The sequence below is a fragment of the Sapajus apella genome, unplaced genomic scaffold (genome assembly GCF_009761245.1).
Source record: "Sapajus apella isolate SASKATOON/1434 unplaced genomic scaffold, GSC_monkey_1.0 scaffold34, whole genome shotgun sequence".
NCBI lineage: Eukaryota > Metazoa > Chordata > Mammalia > Primates > Cebidae > Sapajus > Sapajus apella.
Window position 1 is genome coordinate 15494211 of NW_022436974.1, and position 6000 is coordinate 15500210.

At 41.5% G+C, this 6000-nt stretch overlaps 1 pseudogene; it reads right to left on the reverse strand.

Annotated features, from left to right (window-relative positions):
- Nucleotides 1–3339: 3339 nt before the first annotated feature.
- LOC116563311 lies at nt 3340–4657 on the reverse strand (annotated as a pseudogene).
- Nucleotides 4658–6000: the final 1343 nt, after the last annotated feature.

Here is a 6000-nt window from a genome sequence, read left to right on the forward strand (position 1 = left end):
ATCCTGGCTCAGTATCTAGAAAGCTTAAAATAAATGATTTTTTTTTCTTTTTGAGACAAAGCCTGGCTCTGTTGCCCAGGTTAAAGTGCAGTGGTGCCTAGGCTAAAATGCAGGCTCACTGCAACTTCTGCCTCCCAAATGCAAGTCATCCTCCCAGTTTAACCTCCAGAGTATCTGGGATTACAGGCACATGCCACCATGCCTGGCTAATTTTTATATTTTTTTAGAGAGGGTGTTTTGCCATGTTTCTCCGGGTGATTTTGAACTCCTGAGCTCAAGCGATTCACCCACCTTGGCCTCCGAAAGTGCTAGGATTACAGGCATGAGCCACTGCACATAATTCTGTGGAGGCTGGGAGGGATGGCAGTTCTGCCCTAATACCTTTCTGGACATATAAAATGGATCTTGAGGTTTGATAGCTAATGTTTTACATAAATGTACATTAAAATGAAAGATATTTAGTTAATAGCATTAGTAATGGCAGAAGTTCGGAATAAGATTCCATCAAGGCATAAGAGCATGATATAAAAGATTTCTATTTGGGTGCTAGATGTCTTGAAGTCTAGTCGTGGCTCAGCCACTAACTAGCTAGAAACTGAGCCATTAACTGCACAGTTTTGAACTGCAGTTCCCAAATTTTACTGGATTCTCAGCTATAAACTGTAAGGCTAATAAAAGTAGTAGTATGGTAGTAACGCAGTACTTCCAAAAGCCTTATTAAAGAGCAATCTAACTTAAAAGATACATACTTCACTATAATGTTAATTGCAAGGCTGACATACATATTCAAAAACATTCATGGTACTCATCTTCAACAAAATACAATTCCTTTAATGCTAGTGACACGTAACTACTTCAATAAACCCTCATATTTGGGAATTCAAAAACAGATGTTGTATCCTTTAATATTTAAATTCATCTTCTTGAGAAGCCTCTTCTTATTGTCCTAACTAGTGATAAATAACCTCGCCTTGTGGCCCCACAGCAATTTGTACTTTTTTTTTTTTTTTCACCATTTATGGCTTGTAATAGACAGTGTCTATTGTTTCCATCGTTGTGTTCATGTGTATTCAACATTTAGCTCCCACTTATAATAAGAACATGCAATATTGCTTTTCTGTTCCTGCATTAGTTTGCTTAGGAAAATGGCCTCCAGCTGCATCCATGTTGCTGCAAAGGACACGATTTTGTTCTTTTTGTGGCTGTGTAGCAGTCCATGGTGTATGTGTACTACATTTTCTTTATCTAGTCTACCATTGATTTGCATCTTGGTTGATTCTATGTCTTTGCTACTGTGAATAGTGCTACGATGAACATGAGTACACGTGTCTTTTTCGTAGAATGGTTTATTTTCTTTAGGGTATATACCCTAAGTATAGTAGCGGGATTGCTGGGTTGAATGGTATTTCTGTTTTAAGTTCTTTGAGAAATCTTCACAATGCTTTCCACATGTTCTTTAACATTTGCACCATAAGTGTTCCCTTTTCTTCTGAACCTCACTGACATCTGTTTTTTCTCTTTTTAATAATTGCCATTCTGATTGCTGTGGGATAGTATCTCGTTGTGGTTTTGATTTGCATTTATCTAATGATTAGTGATGATGAGCATTTTTTCATATATTTGTTGGCCTGATGTATGTTTTCTTTTGCAAAGTATCTGTTCATGTCCTTTGCCTGTTTTTAAGTGGTGTTATTTGCTTTTTGCTTGCTGAATTAAGTTCCTTATAGATTCAGGATATTAGACCTTTTAAGGATGCATGGTTTGTGAATATTTTCTCCCATTCTGCAGGTTGTCTGTTTACTCTGATGATAGTTTCTTTTGCTGTGCAGAAGCTCTTTAATTAGTCCACTTGTCTATTTTTTGTTGTTGTTACAGTTGCTTTTGGGGATTTGTCGTACATTCTTTGCCAAGACCAATGTCCAGAATGGTATTTTCTAGGTTTTCTTCCACAGTGTTTATTGTTTTAGGTCTTACATTTAAGTATTTAATTCATCTTGAGTTAATTTTTGTATGTGGTAAAAGGAAGAGGGTCCAATTTTAATCTTCTGCTAGCCAGTTATCCCAGTACCATTTAATAGGGAGTCCTTTCCCCATTGTTTGTTATTGTCATTGTCACAGATCTGGTAGTGTGTCGCTTTATTTCTGGGTTCTCTAACCTGTTCCATTAGTTTATATGTCAATTTTTGTACCAGTACCATGTTTGGGTTACTTCAGCTTTGTAATATAGTTTGAAGTTGGGTAGTGTGATTCCTTTGGCTTTGCTCTTATTGTTTGGGATTGAATTGGTGATGAAGGTTTTGTTTTGGTTCCACATGGATTTTAGAATAGTTTTGTCTAATTCCATGAAAAATGACATTGATAGTTTGATAGGAATAGCACTGAATCTGTAATTGCTTTGGACAGTATGGCCATTTTAACATCGATTCTTCCAATCCATGAGCATGGAATGTTTTTCCATTTGTTTGTGTTCATCTCTGATTTCTTTCAGCAGTGTTTTATAATCCTCATCGTAGAACTCATTTACCTCCTTGGTAAGCTGTATTCCTAGTTGTTTTTTCTTTTTGTTTTTTTAGACACCAAGATTTTTATTTACCCACCTTCCTGCTTTTTTTTTAAACATAAACATTATGGACCAAATTATTCTCTTTTTGACCCAGGGTTGTGATAGGAACTATCTTGTTACAAAGTGGTAGTAGATCTATGTTTGCTTTTATGTTTTTATGGCCACTCTCTACCTCTGGCTGTCAGTTCTCTGTCCTTTCTCAGTTGTCCCTTAATAGTCTATTCTAATTCCTATAAAACGGACTAAAAGTACCAAATCTCATTGTTATGAGGTGTAAGAGAAGGTCCAGCACTAAGCCAGGCTCTCAGGAAAATTCAAACAACAGCTCTTCCTTGCCCTTCAGTATAGCTGCTTCTTATCTGTCATGGGCTGAGGTATTATTGAATCTATAAACCAAGCACACGTGTATAAGTCCACAGACGGGGTGAAGGCCTAGATGGTAAAGTATATGGGTTTTGTGACTCCATTACTGACTTCCAGGCAAAGGAAGGACTAACTTAATGAGCAGTTTCAAGACCACTGAATTCCTAGTTCCCTTTGGCTGTCTTCCTTGTACCTCTATCATGACCAGGGCTTCAGGAGGAGCCTCTCAATTCCCCTTGCCACAGTTGGAATGCTGTATGAGGGATGCAGCAGAGGCCAAAAACTGAGTGACCAGCCCCAGGGAGTCAATAAGGGACACTGACGAACCAATCACTGGTGCTATTTGCTCTTAGGGAGGAGAGACAGGGACTGGACAAGGACAACAGTTGGAAGGTGAAGGGCAGGTCCGGCTTTCAGTAGTGGTAGTGATCTGGTGTGAACGGGCCATCACGGGAATGCCCAGGTAAAGGGCCTGCATCTCAGTCAGCTTGGTCAATTGCACATTCAGCTTGTCCAGGTGGGCTTTAGCCATTGCCTCATTCAGCTTCTTGGGCAGGAAGAGAACCCCAACGGGGTACTTGTCCGGGTGGGTCTGCAGCTCAATCTGCACCATCACTTGGCTGGTGAAGGAGTTACTTATCATGAAGCTGGTGTGGCCCACGGCACAACCCAGATTCACCAGCCGACCCTCAGCCAGCAGGATGATGTGGTGCCCATTCTTCAGCTAATACTGGTCTGCCTGGGGCTTGATGTTCACCCTTTCCACACTCTTCTTGTTGAGCCACTTTACATCAATCTCCATGTCAAAGTGTCCAGTGTTACACATGATAGCATTATTCTTCATCTGCTCGAAGTGCTGGCCAAGGATGATGTTGACACAGCCTGTGGTGGTGACAAAGGTGTTGTCCTCCTGGCAGACCTTGTCTATGGTGGTCACCTCATAGCCCTTTGTGGCAGCCTTCAGTGTGTTGATGGGGTCAATCTTGATGATGATGACATGGGCCTGAAACCCCACAGGGCCTGGGCACAGCCCTTGTCCATGTTGCCATAGCCTGCTACCACGGCTACCTTGCCGGCAATCATCAAGTCTGTGGCCCACTTGCCATCTATGAGGGACTCCCGGCAGCCGGAGAGGTTGTCAAACTTGCTCTTGGTGATGGAGTTGTTGACATTGACAGCAGGCAGTTTCAGGATCCCAGTGGCCGTCATCTTGTGTAGGTTGTGGACCCCAGTTATGGACTCCTCGAAGATGCCTCGCGTGCTTGACAAGAGCTGTGGGTACTTGATGTGGATGAGGTTGGTGAGGGCCCCACCAACGTCCAGAATCATTTTGAGGATCCCATCTTTGAAGTATAATGTCTACTTGGTGTACCACAGGTACCCCTCCTCCATTTCGCCCTTCCAGGCATACACTGGAATGCCAGCCTTGGCAATGGCAGCTGCCACATGGTCCTGGGTAGAGATGTTGCAGCTGGACCACTGTACCTCAGCACCCAGGGTAATGAGGGTCTCAATGAGGATGGCCATCTCCACAGTCCTGTGTAGGCAGCTGGTGATGCAGGCACCCTTCAGGGGCTTAGAGGACTGAGTATAGCTCCCACATGCACATCAGATCCAGCAACTGGTTCTCCACAATATCCAGGGCTTTGCATCCCCAGATGGCCAGGCCAATGTCAGCGACTTTGTAGGGCAGTTTCTCAGACATGCTGATAGCACTTTTGATGGACATGGCTGAAGGGGGCTAGGTCTTGATCTGGGGACAGGCACTGGGGGTATGGCACTGGGCAGGGGGTTCCTGGGTATTTTATTCATTTTGTGGCTCCTGAAAGCAAGATTGTACAGAACACATTGTTAACTCAATTAAAATGGTTTCCAGTAAATGTTTTTAAAAATCCTGAATTAATTTAAAGCCATTTCATAGTAATAGTACCACTTAAGCATTAGTTTTAAAAATCGAGACCTCTTTTTGTATAGATTATGTATATATGATATGGCCCAAAATAGTGTTAAAATGTAAAATTCATCTGGTTTGGAAATGTGTTAAAATCATATTTTAAAATCAAGGTATTTAAAAATGATAAGTGGCATTTTCAAGTTTCACTTGGATGGTTGATGATGTAAATGTATTTTCTCCATGTATTTTCTTCACCAATGCCAGTCCTTCAGTCAGTGGCACATTTTTCTACTGTAGTACCCAAATTATATTGGAGTCTTAGCTTTAAAATTAGTCCGTCTTCTGATCCAGAATTGCCAATATCAAATAGTTTGAAATGCAGTATATTACACTAACTTCTCTAGTAACCAGAACTACCTTTTTTCCAAGTCTTAACTGTCTTTCAGTTTTAGAAATATCAACAAAGAAAAGAAAACTATGAAAATATTACTGTGAGGATAAGGAGAAAATATGCAATAATTTCATACTCTGATGGTGGAGAATAAAAAGGCTTCTTTCCACCTTCAAAGAGCAGTAGTGAGTCTAAAGAGGATCTTCTGGAGGTGGCTATAAGGCAATCATCAATCTATTTTAGCAATTATCACATAGACTGATAAATATCCAGTCATTATTTTTCTCCTCTGTCATAGCAGGAATCTTTCTTTTCCTTTTTGTTTTCTATGGCTTAGACAGGGCACTTTTCCCCATCTCCTAATCACGTGCTCAACTCTCTCTCTTGCCCAGCTGAAAATTATGGGATAAGGAAGGGAGTGAGGAAACAAACATGGTACTGTAAAAATGTGACAGATTCCTAAAAAGGCCAGGTGTAGTGGCTCACACCTGTGATCCCAGCACTTTGAGAGGCTGAGGTGGGTGTGTCACGAGGTCAGGTGTTCGAGACCAGTCTGGCCAAGATGGTGAAACCCCATCTCTACTAAAAATACAAAAATTAGCCAGGCGTGGTGGTGGTGCCTGTGATCCTAGGTACTCGGGAGGCTGAGGCAGGAGAATCGCTTGAACCCAGAAGGCGAGGGGGCAGTAAGCTGAGATCACACGACTGCACTCCAGCCTGGGCAACAGAGAGACTCGGTCCCCACAAAAAAAAAATTCATGAAAGAAACCAACTGTTATCTTTAGAAGA